The sequence below is a fragment of the Bison bison genome, unplaced genomic scaffold (genome assembly GCF_000754665.1).
Source record: "Bison bison bison isolate TAMUID 2011002044 unplaced genomic scaffold, Bison_UMD1.0 scf7180017864473, whole genome shotgun sequence".
NCBI lineage: Eukaryota > Metazoa > Chordata > Mammalia > Artiodactyla > Bovidae > Bison > Bison bison.
Genome location: NW_011495034.1, coordinates 6,145,622 through 6,165,153, shown reverse-complemented (window position 1 = coordinate 6,165,153; position 19,532 = coordinate 6,145,622). Strand labels below are relative to the sequence as shown.

General features: G+C 38.3%; 1 protein-coding gene across 1 annotated transcript in view; it reads left to right on the top strand.

Annotated features, from left to right (window-relative positions):
* NKAIN2 (Na+/K+ transporting ATPase interacting 2) overlaps positions 1 to 19,532 on the top strand; it is a 622,544-nt gene that overhangs the window by 569,524 nt on the left and 33,488 nt on the right. The window lies entirely within an intron of this gene.

The window sequence follows — 19,532 nt, the reverse complement described above, 5'->3', positions numbered from 1 at the left end:
AAAACAAAATTAAATTTTTGTGAGCCATCCAGATATTTGCTGTTTTGTGTTCTGTCTTCTGCCCTTTGCCTCAACTTTTTCTTTTCCCATCAGAATGTTTTATAAGACATGACTAAGATAACAGGTGTTTATTTTAAAGAAAACGTAAGGGTGTAATAATTGAGCTTTTAGTTGATTTCATGTTACCACCAAGGTACTAGCTTTCCATAAAGAGCCAGCTGAAGCCCCAAGCTCTAGGTTTGCAGGAAACGGAGCGCCTTCTCCGAAGCACTTGTTTTCAAGTGCCTCTTACGACTGTTGAGGCTGTTGAGATGAATTTTACTTTTCTTGCCCAAAATGTGAAGAAGAGGACCCAAGGTTGCCCAGTAAGAGTAGACTCGAAAACAAGATGTTCTGGAGTGTGATGTGCTCACTCACACTCAAACACACCTTCTGAAACCTCATCAGTCTTAGCCACTTGCCCCTCCTTGTGCATCCCCTCCTCCGCCGACTAACAAAATCAGCCGTGTATTGTAGAAGTGTCATATTACTTTCCATTTCTGCTGAAATAGTCTTCTGTACCCTTACCTCTCCATACCCTTACCCCCGCAGGTGACCTTAAGAGAATGTAAAACCGTAGACCACTTTGCTTCAAAGTTCGCTTACAAAAATTCTGGCAAGGGAGAATATTATTATATGGAAAAGAGAGGCTCTGGATTACATGCTTTTCCAGAATTGTCTTTATCGAGTGCTCTCCATCCAGGGAGTCATTTTAATATAGTTGACAGAAGAAAGGGTTTAAAAGGTTCAGGGAAAGTATCAAAAAGCAGAGATAACTAGAAAGCCTTCTTCATCTTTGACTGGTTTCCTTGGATGTGTCTTTTTTAAATATGGGATACACTTTGTGTTTCGCGTGTCTCAAACTGCTTCAAGCCAACTTCCTATGCTAACTTCAGGTGTTGAGGGAGAGGGAGAAGGAGGAACACCGTTCACTGTCCTGTTTGGGGCACTGCTGTTCCAAAACACTTCTCAACATAAAACAGATTTTTGCCGTACCGTTCCACAAGGTCGTATCCACCAAAGAAATACTCAGGGTGAGACGGTAACAGCGTGCTTTTGCTTTCATGCTTAAGGACAGTCATATTCAAATTTTTGAATTTTGAATATATTCAAAGTTTTGTTGTACTTTTAAATACTGGAGATGGCGTAAGTAAGGTGTTAAATGTGCAAAGATGCTTCCCCTTGACCGTCCCTCTGCACACATCCCCTGCACACACACATTGCTTGAGAAAGATTCTGCCACGGTGTTCTTCCCACCCATTTCTTCTGCAGCTCCATCTTTCTGCTATGCGTTCCCTTTCCTTGCTTCCTTCATCTTTTCTCTATATTCTGTCATTCTAGCCAACCAGGCAACTTTACAAAATGTTTCCCTATGTAAGTTCCAAGAGTTTATTTGCTAGTTTTATTTCTACTAGGAAAAAATATAAAGTGAAACCTCAGCTATGTTCAGAAATATATGAAAGAGAGATTGCCAATGACTAGTAGAACAAAGTACTGATGTCATTCTATAGATCTGAAATTCGTATTCGTATAGAAATCCTACATGTTTTGTTTTTTTCAAATTCCTAATTAGTCCCTGCCTCCTCTAACCTCACCTCCCACCACACACAGGCTCAAGAAGTTCTGTGTGCGCGAGTGTGCTAAGTCGCTTCAGTCGTGTCTGACTCTGTGTGACCCCATAGACAGCAGCCCACCAGGCTCCCCCGTCCCTGGGATTCTCCAGGCAAGAACACTGGAGTGGGTTGCCATTTCCTTCTCCAGTGCATGAAAGTGAAAAGTGAAAGTGAAGTCTCTCAGTCGTGTCCAACTCTTCACGACCCCATGGACTGCAGCCCACAAGGCTCCCCCATCCATGGGATTTTCCAGGCAAGAGTACTGGAGCCAGGGTTACTACTGTGATATAAATAGACTCACGGAATATGTTTGTTCATATTTGCCTTCTTTTATCCAGTATAATGTCCTGTGAGTATTGGTAAACTATTTTTCAAGGACTTTTATCCTTTTATCTAAGTTGTCAAATTTATCAGCATAATAACCTTTCATTAGCCTTTCAACAAAAGCATGAACTATATTGATGTTTCCTCTGTCATTTGTGATGAAGGCAAGAAAAATCTTTATTTTCTTTTTTCGGTTCATTTTTTAGGGGTTTTCAATTTTATAAATAATAACTTTAATAATCTTCCCGGCAATATTCATCTTTGATTTTCTCTATTTTTCTGACGTTTTCTGTTGCACTGACTGTCATCTTTATCTATAATATTTCCTTTCTTCTGTTTTCTTTGGGCTTATTGCTCTTCTTTTTGAAAAAATATTATAGTGAAAATCTAAACTATTGACCTTAACCCTCTCTTCTTTGAAAGCTATAAAATTTCCTTGAATTATAGCTTCAGTTGCATCTCATAAACGTTAATATTCTGTGATTTCATCAACATTAAAATGTTATCTAGTTTACCTTGTGATTTCTTCTCTGACTCATGGGCTGTTTGGAAGTGTAGTGCTTAATTTCTAAAGATGTATTAATTCTCTAGATATCTTATTATTATTAACCTATGGTTTAATTATATTGTGGTCAGAGAACATACTCTGGATGATTTCCAGATAAGGGTTCAATTTTACTGCTTGGATGTGTCAATCTATTGTCTTTTAAAAAGAAAAAAACATTCTATATTTATCTACATTTTTAACATTCCCAGTGCTCTTTTTTTGTTAATTTATTATATATCCTACTACAATTTCTCATCAAGCAAAGAACTTCCATTAATATTTTTAATAGTGAAGGTCTGTTGCAACAATTTTACTCAGAATTTATTGCCTTCCTTATTAGAAAAAAGTTTTCCCTGGATATAGAATTCTGGGTTGACAAACTGTGGGGTTTGTGGATTCTTCCAATACTTTAAAAATGATATTCTATTGTCGTCTAGCCTCCATTTTCTGATGAAAAGCCATGAATTTTTCTTATCATTTTCACCCTGGCATCTTTTAAGATTTCCTCTTTATCTTTAGTTTTCAGCAGTTTGACTATAATGTGTCTAGATTTCACTTTCATTGCATTTTTAATATTTGATACATATTGAAATTATTTGATTTGTGAGTTTTTTAAAATCAATTTATAAATACTTTAGCCAATGTTTCATTAACTTTTCAGTTTCATTCCTCATACCTTCTCTCAGACTACAACAATGGTAGCTTTATACTCTTCCAAGCATCACTGAATTGCTCTTTGTTCTCCACTTTATTCTCTCTGTACTTCAACTGGATGGCATATAATGTTCTATGTACAAGTTTAATGATCCTTTCTTCTGTTATATATAGTATGTCTGATCCCATCCAATAAATATTTGATTTCAGATATTGTGTTTTTTGGTTATAAAGTTTCTATTTGGTTCTTTTTATAAATCTCTCCTGAAATTCTCCCATCTCTTCATCTATTATAACAGTCTTTCTCTATAGTCTTTAACATATTACTAATAGTTTTCATTTTTTATTACAAAATTTCAAAATCTTGGTCATATGCTATTTGATTTCTATTTTCTTCTTTCTCATATTTTCCTACTTCTTTAAAAGCCTAATAATTCCTTATGTATGCTAGACATTGTAAGTAATATGCATAGCTTCTTAGGATTCTGTTCCTTTCTCCTGATGATTGAGTTCTTTCCTACCAGGAAGTTAAATGATTGGCAGAGTATTTTAAATTTGTAGAAGTTTGATTCTATGAGTGGGACTAGGTTGGTTTCTCCTAATTCAAGGAAATCACTTAGTCCTAGACATAATCTTTACTATATAATTATTATTTTATGTGGAAAGTAAGTATTTCCCAAACCCTTTTATTAGGTTGGTGCAAAAGTAATTGCAGTTTTACATTGTTGAACTTTGCCATTTTATATTGGAATACATTCTTAAATAAACATGGTTATGTTATACATCATTTTAATGCACATTTCTCACTTTATGTTACTTTGCTAATGACTTATTACTTGCTGCTTATTTTATATTTAAACTATATAAATGATGTTAGACAAAAAGCAAATTCAAGCGATTTTTTATTCATGTTCAAAATGGGTTGTAAAGCAGTGCGGGCAACTTGCAACATCAACAATGCATTTGGCCCAGGAACTACTAACAAACAGTGCAGTGGTTAGTCAAGCAATTTTGGAAAGGAGATGAGAGCCTTGGTGATGAGGAGCACGGTGCTCAGCCATCAGAGGGCAATCATCGAAGCTGGTTCTCTTACAACTACCCAAGAAGTTGCCAAAGAACTCAATGTCAACCATTCTACGGTCATTCAGCATTTGAAGCAAACTGGAAAGGTGAGAAAGCTTGATAAGTTGGTGCCTCATGAACTGACCAAACATCAAAAAAATCAACATTCTGAAGAGTCATCTTCTCTTATTCTGTGCAACAACAATGAACCATCGCTCCATTTGATTGTGACATGTGATTAAAAGTGGATTTTATATGACAGCCAGTGATGACCAGCTCAGTGGTTGGACTGAGAAGTTCCAAAGCAATTCTCAAAGCCAAACTTGCACCAAGAAAAGGTCATGGTCACTGTTTGGTGGTCTGCTACAGCTTTCGGAATCCCAGTGAAACCATTACATCTGAGAAGTATGCTCAGCAAACCAATGAGATGCACGGAAAACTATAATGCCTGAAGCTGGCATTGGTCAACAGAATGGACCTAACTGTTCTTCATGATAACTGCAAGTCACACAACCAACACTTCCAAAGGTGAACTAATTGGTCTACAAAGTGTTGCTTTCCAATGGAATCTTGAACCATGGATTTTCATGCTACAGGAATAAACTTATTTCTCATTGACAAAATTGTGTAGACTGTAATGGTTCCTATTTTGATTAATAAAGATGCATGCTTGACCCTAGATATAATGATTTAAAATTCACAGTCTAAAACTTTTGTACCAACCTAAATAGCTTGGCTGGAATTGAACTCCAAATGTTCTTACCTCTGCATGTGAAATCTCATCTCAGTCCATTTAGCTTTCCAACTATTGTTGTCTCTGGGTAACCTGGAACATCGTATGCAGCATATATGCAGAAAAAGGGCTAGTTGTGGATTTAAAAGACGCAGATTTTGGTATCTTTCACTGCTGCTCTCTCCTTTCTAACACTCTGGAGACCCTAAACCCATCTTCTGATCCCTGAGGCAAACAAGGCTGTGGTTTTCTGCTTCAGTTTTCGCTTTTCCACACTGTTCTTGCCCATTTTCTTATTGGACCGTTTATATTTTACTTTTATTCTTGTCTGGCTTTTCCAACAAAAGTATAATCTCTGGAAGAACATATTCCCTTTCACTACTGTATTTCAGCACATGATGCTATGTATAGCACCTAGTAGATTTTCAAGAATAATTACCTATCAATGGTTTACATTATACCATATAACAAATGCTTTATATTAGTTAAAATCATAATCACATTCATCTGTGCAATACCATTAAAAGCAAAATAAACAGAACATTTGTGTTCCCATTACACAGGTAACCAAAAGTCCAAAACATTTAAAGTAAAATGCTAATCATTTAGATTCAAGAGGATGTCTTAAGAAGCTAAGTATGTTTATTTATATTATTTTTAGATGTGTGAAGTATTGAATACAACAGGCCAGGATAGAATTAATTCTTTATTAAGGTTCTGTATCCAATCTTATTGCAAAGGAAAGCACAAACAAAGTCAACACTTTTGTCAGTGTGGAGACATAATAAATTTTCCCTCTGAGAATGCTGAACAGCCATCTCAGCTAAGTTCTTTCCTATCCAACAAGACATCAGTCTAACCTGTCATCTGAGCAGCACTCACTCGCCATTCTATGAAACATCCTTCCATCTTAGCCATCTGAGAGCCTAGACTCCTAACCTTCACTATCAGAACAATAACAAATCAGCCCATCCTGATCCAACAGGGCTTCTTAAAAAAAAAAAAAAAGCAATATCATAAAACCTTCACACGCAACAGTTTTGAGGTAACTACAAACCGATTTCAATCACATACTCCTTCTCAGTCCCTTTCCAGATATAGGAATTGTCTAATTACTCATAATTCAAATTTTTCCTACCTAGGGTTAAAAAAAACCTTCTGTTTGATTTTCTCCACCTTATTTGCATTATTTTAATAACTGGCATGGTATATGAATTACAAATGTTTCCCTAGTCCTTTACTGGATTATACTCCTTTCAGAGACGTAAATATTGATGCAAATGTTATTTAAATATCCATGTAGTAGCGTCACATTTACAAAGATGTTTTGAGTTACCAAAATCATTGGAATTCACTCACTCCTCAGGAAATATTTCATTCTGGTCATAACATCACCTTTTTCTTCTCATGCAAAATGAACAATTCATAGTCATATGTTGTTTCTTTCTTTAAGCCACAGTTTCTAAATTGAGCGTCTAGCATTTATAATCAACCGCTTCATTTAATTCAGGTCGATTTTAAATGCTAGGCATTCATTTGGTGGGTTGTGAGCAGCCTGTGGTTTTGTTAGATCTACAGCATAAAGAAACAATTTTTCTTATCCTGATCCTATAGCTGTCTGGGAAAGGTGACACACGGTGAAACATAATGATAAGAAAGGCTACAGCTGCCCGAGGCAGTCAGTTACCAAAGCCAGGTGATTAAACCATGCTGTAGCATTCCCCGAAGACAAAGCAAAAAAACCAAAACTCTCCAGACATGAACTCACGTGTGCTGTATGTGGTTTTGTCCCTCTAAACCCACCTCTGCTTCTACAGTTCCTCCCATTACATTAATAAAGAGTTCAGAAAGGCAGAAATGATCATTTTTTAAATGTCTGTTTCCTGGGGAATTCTTTTCTTCATCTGTTGGGTGGAAATATGACCTAGATTAACTTTGAAATATTAACAAAAGGGCTTAGAATTTCCCACATCTCCCCCATGAGGAAGACTGTTTTCCCTCTTTCAAGCCACGTGCCTAAAAGACACACTCACTCATTTTATTGATTCTTCTTATTTATTATTCTAACTCAGGCACATTAAACAGTGAAGGAACTGAAATTATACTGAAGACTGTTGAGATTGTTAGATGAATTAGAAGTGATTGCTGGGTTTACCTGGCAACTTTAGGACCTATTTGCTTATTTAAAAAGAATCAGTTCAGTTCAGTCGCTCAGTGACATCAGACTCTTTGCAACCCCATGGACTGCAGCACACCAGGCTTCCCTGTCCATGGCCATTTAGGAAGAATGGACATATGTATACACATGGCTGAGTTCCTTCACTGCTCACCTGAAACTATCACAACACTGTTCACCGGCTATGTGCGAGTGTGCTAAGTTGCTTCAGTCGTTGCCCGATTAAGTTGACCTATTCTTTGCAACCCCATGGACTGTAGCCCACCAGGCTCCTCTGTCCATAGGATTCTCCAGGCAAGAATATTGGAGTGGGTTGCCAGGCCCTCCTCCAGGGGATCTTCCGGACCCAGGATTGAACCCGCATCTCCTGAACTGCAGGCGGATTCTTTACCACTGAGTCACTGAGGAAGCCCCTAATCAGCTATACCCCAATACAAAATAAAAAGTTCAAAAGAAAAAAAAAAAAAAGCAAACCTTTAATTCTAAACCTAAAGTGAACCTTTCATGGTTTGGGGAGACATTTTAGATCCCTGGAGCATACTCTAAGTAAATGACACTGGTATTTTGCATTAAGGAGTGGGGAAGGTGGAGTGATGGTAAATTGACCTCACCTTCTTCTGGAAATTCAGGAGTTAACTCCTTTCCTTTATTATCTTGAACCTGGCTGAAGGCGGGTCGCAGCCCTCTCTAGAGACTGAATCTGTCAGCGCTTCAAGAGCTCCCTCAGATGAGAGCAGTCACATTCAACAGGGGTGAGAGAAAACAGTACATATTTGCTTTCCCAGGAGAAGAGGAAAACATTAACAAACTAATACGCTCCTTTAGACACAAGAAAACGTCAAGTTTCACAGTTTAAAATGCCTCCCTCTACTTTGCAGTAAGATGTTGGTATAGTCTGTACCTAGGGCAACCTCCGCCCTCCTCCCCGGGCTCACGCCAGCTTCTCTCATGCCAGACATGCTTTCCCTTGGGGATTTCCTGCTTCCTGCTTATTCGTCTCCTTTCACAGGCTCAAACTCATTTTAGTCTTTCTGAGAAGAGGTGATAAAATTTCACTAATCTCTTAGCAAAATTCTAGCTGGGTCTCTATGAACAGTGTGCTGATAAACACCTTAAAATCCCATCCATTTCCCTACAGAATTGGACCTCCTGAAGTGAGGGCTGTAGCTTTCAATTTTCCAAGATGACAATATCTTTTATTTTAACTGACTCTGCATGTCATCCATTTCAAGATTTCATTGTGCAACTTACACATTTTAATTTCCTTTCTTTTCTTCATTCTATTTCCCGCTCCACCCCCCTCCCCCTGCCCTTTTTTTTACTGCCTAAAATCTGCCTTCACTTGTTAACCACTCTGGTTCATTATTTCACTTCTTTTCATCTGTTTTAAGTCCTCCAGAGGCTACTTAAAAGACTCCAGCAGACTGGTACTGATTGGTACTCTCTCATAAGCCCAATGATTCTTACTTGTTTTCTAGCTAATGCCCTCATACACTGTGACATGTCTATGACTAAAATGATGCAAAAAAAAAAAATCTTATTCACAGTTGTTCTTCCTTTTGACACATTAGGAGAACCACCGAGTTCTAAAGAAAACAGAACAAAAGGAAATCTAAGTATGGCACTCCTCACCATTAGTTAACAGGCACTGGTTATTCTGAAAGACTGGGCTTCAAGGATCATATATAATATGATGGTATTTAACATTTTTAAAAATTGTGGTTTTATATGTATATTTTAGATACATTTTATGAGATAGATACAATAGGGTAGACAAGATTATGTTAACAGAGATTAAGTAAATGGCAGAATTATGAGTAATTCCTATTTTTCTTTTTCTAGTTTCATTTAGTGAGCATAGTTTAATTTTGAACTTAATGAAACAAATTTAAATTTTAAAAAGAAGGGTTTATCTCCTAAAGTAAGGCCCAAACAAAGACTGAGGGGATGACTTCTAAGCTGATTTTTTAAGAAAGAAGAAGATTCTCAAGTTGAATACAATAATTCTCTTTCACCTAGAAGGAAGAATAGGGTCAAGGGGCTATTAGATGTTGGGAGAGCTGTGAGAGAGAATGGCATTTATGAATAACTGCAAGTTTGGTATGGCTAGAACATATAGTGTTTTCTATAAAGGAAATCAAGCTGGTGTGACAGGCAGGAGGCAAATCTTAAAATACAATATATGCCAGGTGAAAGAGTTTGAATTTTGTCCTGAAGGTATATGAACAGGTTTTTTAAAGCAGATTGTATGATACAACTGCATTTGTAGAAAGATCACTCTGTCCACACTGTGGAAAATGAATTGGCAACCTATTACAGTAAACTCTGCAAGAAATGGCAAGGTCCCAGACTAAAGCAGTGGCAATATGCTTGGGAAAAAAAGAACCAAGTTTATAGATTCTTAGTAAGTAGAAACTCGGGACTTAGTAGAGTGGAAGTAAGGATGCAGGTGTCAGTGATAAAGTCTGAAATTCAGGCTAATGCAATGTAACAGTAATAGCGCTATTTGCTGACACAGGGTTCAAGAGAGGAGGGCCAGAGTTGAAGGCAAAGAAGACTCAGTGCTGAACAAGACACGTCTGCGATACCCCAGCTTATCCAAGTGTCCATGTCCATGGGCTGCTACACAGTAGAGTCTGGCATCCTGGATGGAGGTCAGGCAGCAGATACGAATTTGGAATCTTATTCCTGTATGCAGCCACTTTTTTGAAGGATTATTCTATACTTGCTTCTTCATAGGATTTTCATTTCACAGCCCAGACCAATCAGGCTTTATATAATACTGCTCTCATTAAAATTATATTCAAAGTCCATAAACAATACTTACTCTGAAAGCGAAAACAGAAGTATGTGAAATGAGAAGCAAAGAAGATCCAGGAAACAACTCTGGAATCATAATTACTCAATGTTTTGTTAAAAAGAACCCAGAAAAGAAGATTGAAAAGTATCAACAGATGGAAGAAAAGTTAAAAGAGACCATTATCATTAAGGTGAAGGGATGTGAGATTTTCAAGACATTGAGCATTTTTCAGTGGTGTTGGAACTGAAACCAAGTCGAGTAATCAAAATTTGTCCGTGACAAATATTAAATATTGTCCACAGAGTCAGCATCCTGAAAGCCACAGGATTTCATCTTAGTGAGAAGAGTTTTACGACAGAGAAGTTGGAAGTCTGATTTCTCTGGGTTGTGGGATGAAAGATATGTAGAACTAGTACAGAAAAATTCTTCAAAATTCTGGTTGCAAATGGGACAGAGAGATAGAAAGACAGACAGACATAGGTCAGTGAAGGGCATTTTACAATTTCAGGGGCTTTTTCCTTAGAAGATAAAGAACAGTAGGGTGGGAACATTTAAGAGTAGAGGTGGAGTTAAAGGTAGATGATAAAGAAAGGAAACAGGAGAATGTAGCACCTAAACCGTAGCGAAGGGATGAATTCCAGCTCAGAGAATGATGACAACCCCCTTAGAAATGGGATTACGGGCTTTCAGGGTGGGTAGGGATGGAGGTAAATTTGAATCTGGAAGAAATTCTGAGGAAATTTTCTCAAGGTAGGCTACCAGGATCAAATTACAACTTATCGTCAGTTTTACCAAGTGGAACCAGACCCAGCAATTTCTCCCTAGATCATTAGTGCCAAAATAACCCAGGTTAACCACACAATTAACTTTAGAAATGGAATAAAAAGGACCTGTTCGTACATCAGATGAAATTACTCTGGAAAAATAATAGAGCAGAATTAGAGGTATTGAGAGTGCCAAGGAAGGTGCAATTTGAAACAAAGTGAAGATAAAAAGGCAACCTTGAGAAAGTGACATTTGAACAAAACTTGAAAGAGGTACAGAGAGAATATCCAATGCCTTAAGGCTACCTTTGGCCTATTTATTCAAGAAATAGAGGGAAAAAAAAAAAAACAAACAAAAACTCATGGTGCTAAGGGAATAGTAAGCAAGGGGAAGAGGAGGAAAAGGGTCAGGTCAGAGAGGTAATGACAGATTATGTTACATTTGGGCCCCACTGTAACAACTCTGGCCTTTACTCTGAGCAAACTGGAGAGCCAGGGAGGGTTTTGTTCAAAGAAAGTTCATGATCTGACTTACATTCTTAAGTGGTCACTCTGGCTGCTGTGTTGCAAGTAGATTATAAATAGAAATGGGGAGATGAATTAGGGGACTATAATAGCAGTCCAGGTAAGAGAAGGGGCAATTTGGGACTGGGAGACAGCAGAAGTTAAAAGTGATCAGATTCTAGATATTCTTTAGAGGCAAATACTACAGTATTTCATGACAGCCGGGTTCTGCAGTGTGACAGGAGTGTCCAGGAGGTCTCCAGTAGCTTTGAGATTTAATATCTCAAAGGATGGCACTGTCATCTCCTGAGACAGAAAGGCTGTGGGTACACTCAGGTGTTAAAGAGAAGAGCAGAAATTTAGTTTGGGGCATGGAAAGTTTACAGTGTCTGCTAGGACACCCAAGGGGAGATGCCTGGTGTGCAGCTGGAAAGATCACCAAGGCTCCAGAGGCTGTCCAAGAATGTGATGACTAAGTCTAAAAGTGAATTTACAACTCTAGATGGAATCGAAGAGAAATTTTCATTTCCTGATCTCTCAGTTCTTAGTACCCCCACTACACTTGGGCATAGCATGTGGAAAGGGCTGTCTATATTTTATAAATAAATGATCTGGGTACTTTTTACTTCCATGAAGAGAAAACCCTTCATCACTTTTAACTACAGGATTTGGGAATATTAAGTCTGATGGATTGAGTGGTAAAAGCAAAAGCGAGTATTTGACAGTGTTTGAGACAGACAAAAATGGAACTCAGAAGTGAGTTTTGCAGCTGCCAATTTTCCAGGAGACTAATTGGGCCAAGTCATCCTGAACCTTCTTTTGTAGCTTTCTTGGTATGAAGCCAGCCTTCCATCTTCTCAAAGGAACTTCTATTTTTCACCCATTGGATTAATGGTTTAAATAAGAAATAGACACAGGACAGATTTTGTTAAAAAACCTACATTATAAAGTGAAGTAATCTCCAAACAATATACTCAAGTTCTAAAGTATTTAGGAAACTTTGCCCAGAAAACAATACATTATTGTTTGTTTAATCCCATTTAATTCCTAGCCCCTCCACCAAAAAAACTCTTTGCATACAGGTAAAACTTTGCAATTTATCATGAAAATGTATTATAATTCCATGTGAACACAAAGAGACATTCTCTCTGAAGTTGGAAAATGCTTCAATCTTACATTCATCTTGAGCACTGACTAACATCTTAGCTAAGATAACACTGTGAGGAGCCAAGCTGGTATCAGTCAAAGTTATTGCAATGGGCAGGGTCAGAACACTGTTGACACCGGTTTAATTGAAATAAAGATTTTTTTTTTAACTTTTACCATCCTGAACATTTCCATCTTCTTAGAAAGATCAAGCTGCTGAAATACAGAAAGTATCCAAAGACTCAGGGCCAAGAGAACCAAAAAAGAAATCTGAAGTTGTCTAGCCCGCCAAGATGCAGTAACCAACTCAGAAGTGTCCTGCTTTCTATGCCAGCTTCAATACTCTGCTGCTTTTAACTAAAGCTGGCGTCTCTGGCAAGATAGAAAAATCAAATCTCTCCCCCGAGTCCATTTGTAGTTTGGTTTGGGGGAATTTTTTTCTGAGATGATATGCAGAGATTTCTGTCTATAATCGGACCACCCTGTGAGAAATGATTAAACCTAACTTTTCTTTGGTTGTTCATGAATGCTCCACGGATATATCTGCCTAACTCTGGAACCTGTATTTCTACCCAATAGTGTGGCACAGGATTTTCTCTGAGAATGCCAGTGCCCTGGGTTTACTGCACACAGTATGTGTATGTTCAGTCGCTCAGTCGTGTCTGACTCTTGGTGGCCCAATGGACTGCAACCTGCAGGCTCCTCTGCCCATGGGATTTAGCATGGTGCTTGACTTTTACTGAACACCATACTTGAGACATCATTGAGGTTGAAATAGAGCTGCAATTCTAGGACAGAAGAACTGAGAAAAGGAAGTAGATTAATCCACCTCTCTTTTTCATCCACCCTCCACTCAATATACCCGCTTAGAGTGGAAAAAGGAGTCAGAGCCATAGAAAGGTAGTGAAAAAAGTACATCATCCCTTCAGGCCTCTTATCTACCTGATTCAAGTAGTGTGTGATGTTAGTGTGTGTCTGTTTCCCTTACCTCCCAAATAATACCAGTTCTTGAGGGTGTAGCTGTGCATTTTATTTCTATGATAGCCTCATATTCTTTTGCACTTGTACTTTAAAAAAGCCTGAACTATGCTTTTATACAACATAACTTTTAAACATCTATAATACCATATTGGAGAAGGAAATGGCAACCCACTCCAGTGGTCTTCCCTGGAGATTCCCAGGGTCAGCGGAGCCTGGTGGGCTGCCGTCTATGGGGTCACACAGAGTCGGACACGACTGAAGCGACTTAGCATTATACCATATATTCTAATACATAAAACTGTGTTTTTCAAAAAATTTCTCCAACAATAGCTAGAGTACCAAACTTTAATTTATAGGAACATTGTATTAACAATTATTCATGTTATGTTTGTGCCCAATATTTTTCTCAGTTACTTTCAGCTCAGTTCTGTTCAGTCATTCAGTCATGTCTGATTCTTTGTGACCCCATGGACTGCAGTACACCAGGCTTCCCTGTTCATTGCCAACTTCCGGAGCTTACTCAAACTCATGTCCATCAAGTCAGGTGATGCCATCCAACCATCTCATCCTCTGCTGTCCCCTTTTCCTCCAGCCTTCAATCTTTCCTAGCATCAGGGACTTTTCCGATGAGTCAGTTCTTCTCATCAGGTGGCCAAAGTATTAGAGTTTCAGCTTCAGCATCAGTCCTTCCAATGAATATTCAAGACTGATTTCCTTTAGGATTGACTGGTTGGATCTCCTTGCAGTTCAAGGGACTTTAGAAAATTTAGGAGTTTCCTTTTTTCTACTGCTGGGTTCTATATTTCATCTTCATTACAGTTTATTTCATCTTACATGTAGATAGGCAACTTAGGTTAGAGGCTTAAGTGTTTAGTCTATTAATTGTGATTAAGAAATAGAAATAGTTCATTTGAGCCTGATATTTTTACCTCTGTAAAATAAAATGTAATCAATGAACTATATTACCATGCAATCAGATTTTCTAATTGCCTAAGGATTTAAATATAATAAAATGTCTTCCCTTTACTTTGGGTTTTTAAGAAATAAATTTTAAAGACTAGGGTGAAAGTAATGCTTTTTGATACTTATTTATGCTTACTTTCCTAACTAGCTGCATTTCAAGGGACACATCTTCATACATAAAACAGGCATTCCAAAAACGCATAGGGCCAAGAAGAATGCAGTTTTTAGGGTCCTAGCAGGAAATGGCAGTGTAGAATAGTGGTGAAGAACATGTATTCTAGAGCCAGCCTACCCGGATTAAAAATCCCAGCCCCACAGCTTGATAGCAGGTGACTTCAAAGCAGTCATTTAACTTCTCTATAACCCCAAATCCTCATCTACAAAGAGAATATAATTATACCTATACCTCACAAGAAGACTGTGAGGAATAAAAGAGTTTGTGTATGAGCATAGTAAAATGCTGATTTTATTATTTTCTAATATTCTCAGATTGAATATGTTCATCAGACATGAGGAACAGCAAAGTCTACCTGCTTTTCAGGAAGCTGTAAGATGGAGTGTCATATACTGGAACGATGAAGTTGCAGATAGTTCGGAATCAGCTATCTGAACAAGGGGATTTAGAAGGAAGCACACTTAGTCACAAACAAATTCTAGATGGGGACTTAAGAACTGGAGGGGGAAATCAGGAGTAGAAAAAATCTTAGACTTGTCTGAATTTTAGAAAATTGATCTGCAGAAGCAGATGGGGACCAACTTGACCATGAAAACCAATGGAATGCCATCACTTACTCAGTATTTCTTGCTCTCTTAAGACCTACATTCATATACACATGCACACGCACACACGTACACGCACGCACAGCAACAACTTTCAGCAGTAAGGTTTCAACAGTTTTTAAGTCATTAAGGTAAAATGAAAAGATAGATTGTCACCAAGCTTCACTTTTCTGGGAGAACTGATAATGACAACATCTTTAAAGAAAGGAAAAAGCAGACAGCTCGCTCTCCCTTTGAGCGGATGCTGCGGCGATGAAGAGCATGGTCCTTTGTGCATTCTCAAGTATGGTAAATAATATAATGGAATGAAAAGTATACTTTCCCAGATTAGGAGCAAGAAAAACAAGTCAGTATAAATATGAATATGCTGAATTAAAGAAACAAAAACATGGTTCTTACAGCATTTGGATCATAATTTGTAAATACTAATTTTTTTAAAAAATCCTTGCATGAGGGCCATTCTCAGCAGTCTTTTTTTTTTCATATCTTTACAAACTTATCAAATTCTTTTTTCTCCTCTTTTGTTTACTCTCCCCTTATTTCTTTAATGGAGTCATCAATGCTGTACTCTCTTTGATAATTTTTGACAAGTGTATAATGAGAAAACTTTAATAACATAATAATTAGAGGGAGAAAATAAGAACCTGTAATACAGATAAAATTAGTTTGATAAGAAATTAATAGGAAAACTCCAAGCTCAGAAATATGAATGATATTTACCAAGAATAAATATCTTTTAAGGACTTGTAAAATTTATGTAAGATAAACATTCTAATGCTTATGTTAAATCTTCAATTTTAGAAGTTGAAAATCATAAAAATCAAAAACATAAATAACATTTTTATGAAAACATAAAAATCCCTAAACTAGCTGACAATTCTCAACTTGTGCATCCTTAAAGTTAAAAAAGGTAGGAAGCAGAAAGAGAAACCACTTGAGACAATCAATACATCTGGGGACAAAAAAGAAATAAAAAGACCTCCTTCCTTCTTGAGGAGGATGGTTGAATATAATCTGAGTCTGACGAACATCTAGAGATGATGTGAATGATTAAAGCATAGAATATTTCTCCTAGGAACTCAAAGTACATTCATAGTTATGACTTTATTTATCTTCATATTGACTTGTAACCTATACAAAACATAATTTCTTGTCACTATTTAATCAGGAAACCCTAAAGTATAATTATTTGACTTAGCCCAAGATACAGAATTGGAACTAAATGGAAATAGAAACTAGTTAATTTTTGAGTGCTAAGTGCTAGGCATTATGCTTATTCATTTGCCAATAAAAGCCTTCCATCTAATAGAATCAACTTGTTCTTCAGGATTAAAAGGTAGTCCAAACTTCTACTCCATACACAATGTATTCAGAAGTACCACTGGGAGAATGTTGGGGTCTTTCTTGACACCATTACTCCACTCTTTTAACTGAATTCTCAATTGTCTCCTTATATCTCATCTTTGTACATTGTCACCTTGATTCCTTTAGTTCCCCAAAAGACTTCCAATGTAAGAATGCATAACAAAACTTCACTGAAGTTTAGGGTATAATCAGATACCGAGAAGATGATCACATTGCACAAACATACCAAAAAGTAAAGACAAAAGTTGGTACTAACAATCTACATTCTTGAAGAATCCACAGTTTGTTCTCTCTGCTAATTATTTCCAGAGACCCAGACCACTTCCATTCAGCCAAGCTCCTACCCTGCAATGACCAAGCAATTCCACTAGTTGGTATCACTTTAAGATAAAGGAAAATACAGCTTCACAAAAATATCTGTAGAAAATGTTTGCTGCTGCTGCTGCTGCTAAGTTGCTTCAGTCGTGTCTGACTCTGTGTGACCCCATAGACGGAAGCCCAACAGGCTCCCCCGTCCCTGGGATTCTCCAGGCAAGAACACTGGAGTGGGTTGCCATTTCCTTTTCCAATGCATGAAAGTGAAAAGTGAAAGTGAAGTCACTCAGTGGTGTACGACTCGTAGCGACCCCATGGACTGCAGCGCACCAGGCTCCTCCGTCCATGGGATTTTCCAGGCAAGAGTACTGGAGTGGGGTGCCATTGCCTTCTCCAGAAAATGTTTAGGGTAGCTTAATTCATAGCACCCCAAGTCTGGAGGCAACTAGAGTTTCCCTCAACAGATTAATAGATAAATAAATTGGGGTATCATGGGAGATTTTTGCTATAATGGCAACCCATTCATTTTGACACTGGGATGATAGCAAAAATAATACAAACAGAGATCTGAAAATTTCAACCTATTATTACTGCTCTGGGAATCTGCCACATCAGTTTGCACAAGCCAGATTTCCCTGATAGATGATTAAATATGTGAGACCACAAGTAAGTGGTACATTTGTCCTCATCACCTCAACTAATAATCAGCCAACCCTGAGGAAAAGAGCAGCCTAGATGATTGACAATCAACTACAGATGCAAGCGTGAACTCAACCAAGTCTAGCAAAAGAACTGCCCATCTGAACTCAGCCCAAATTGCCAAACCACAGGACAATGGGCAAAAAATGAACGGTTGCTGTTTCAAACCCTAAATTTTGGGGTGGTTTGTTATGTAGCTAAAGTTAACTGATATATGAATATTCATACAAGTGAATGCCAGTTGAAAATAAAACAGATTAAATTATAGATGTATGCAATATCTTGGGATTAATCTCAAAAATAGCATGATAAATGGAAGAAGCCATATACAAAGCTGTATGGTTCTGCTTTGTGTATGCTGCTGCTGCTGCTAAGTCGCTTCAGTCGTGTCCGACTCTGTGCGACCCAATGGACGGCAGCCCACCAGGCTCCCCCGTCCCTGGGATTCTCCAGGCAAGAACACTGGAGTGGGTTGCCATTTCCTTCCCCAATGCATGAAAGTAAAAACTGAAAGTGAAGTCGCTCAGTCGTGTCTGACTCTTCGCAACCCCATGGACTGCAGCCCACCAGGCTCCTCCGTCCATGGGAGTTGCCAGGCAGGAGTACTGGAGTGGGGTGCCACTGCCTTGTGTATGAAGACTCTGCAAAATTATTATATGGTCGCATGTGTGCTTAGTTGCTCAGTCTTGTCTGACTCTTTGCAACCCCATGGACTGTAGTCCACCAGGTTCCTCTGTCCATGGGATTCTTCAGGCAAGATTACTGGAGTGGGTAGCTATTCCCTTCTCCAGGGAATCGACCCGACTCAGGGACCAAACCCAGGTCTACTGCATTGCAGGCACACTCTTTACCATCTGAGCCACCAGAGAAGCCCCATTATATGGTTACTAAGTTCCAAACAGTGGTTGCCTAGTAAGTGAGGTGGGATTGGGAGAAATGATGATAAGAAAGGGGCAAGAGGGAACTTTCTAGGATCAGAAACATATTCTTGGGTGGTCTTGAGAATCCTCATAGCTGAGTTTAAGAGTTAATAGGCAAAAGAAAAAAAAAGAATTACAATAAGATGAATGAAGTTGTATAATAAAGGTATTTAACACGGTGCTATATGAGTATAGAGCAGAAAGTACCTATCTGTGCCCTTTGGACATTTAGGAAACACTTCTCTGAAAAGTAGTCTTGAAGTAACCCATGCTACATATAGACGCTCACTATATGGTGGTAAATTTCATTTCTTGGCTAGAGAAATGCCATATTTAAAAGCATGAAGGTATCAAACAGTATGTCATATAGACAGGGGTAATTGCTTGGAGATTTAATATGGAGAGGTAAAGGGAAGCCATAAGAGTTGGTCCTGGAAGGATAAGCTTGAACCAAACAAGGCAAGTTCTTGAATGTCTGGTATTGATTTTTATCATATGAGCAAGGAAAGCCACTGATTAGATTTTCAGGCTCTTAGAACCATATGGCCCCTAGGACTATTCATGTAATGTGACACTTGCCTTGCTCACCAGCAGTAAACTGATGGTAATTAGTGGCTCACCAATAGATTCTAATATAAGAAGCCCACTCTGGTGTATAGAAAGTGAAAGTCACTCAGTCGTGTCCAAATTTTGCGACCCCGTGTCATGTACAGTACAGTCCATGAAATTCTCAGGCCGGAGTACTGGAGTGTGTAGCCTTTCTCTTCTCCAGGGGATCTTCCCAACCCAGGGATTGAACCCAGGTCTCCCGCATTGCAGGTAGATTCTTTACCAGCTGAGCCACAAGGGAAGCCCAACAATACTGGAATGGGTAGCCTATCCCTTCTCCAGAGGATCTTCCTGACCCCGGAATCGAACTGCGGTCTCCTGCATTGTAGGCAGATTCTTTACCAACTGAGCTATCAAGGAAGCCCCAGTGTGTAGAATCATCTATAAACAATTCTGAGGACTAGAAAATCATGATGAGTTGGAATTACTGAAAGAGAACTGAAATAGTAATTAAACAAGTGGGAGGAACATTCCAGTTCTCCTACACACCCCCAGGCTCCCCACGAGTGGCATTAACTCCTCTGTGGTTTGTCTGGTA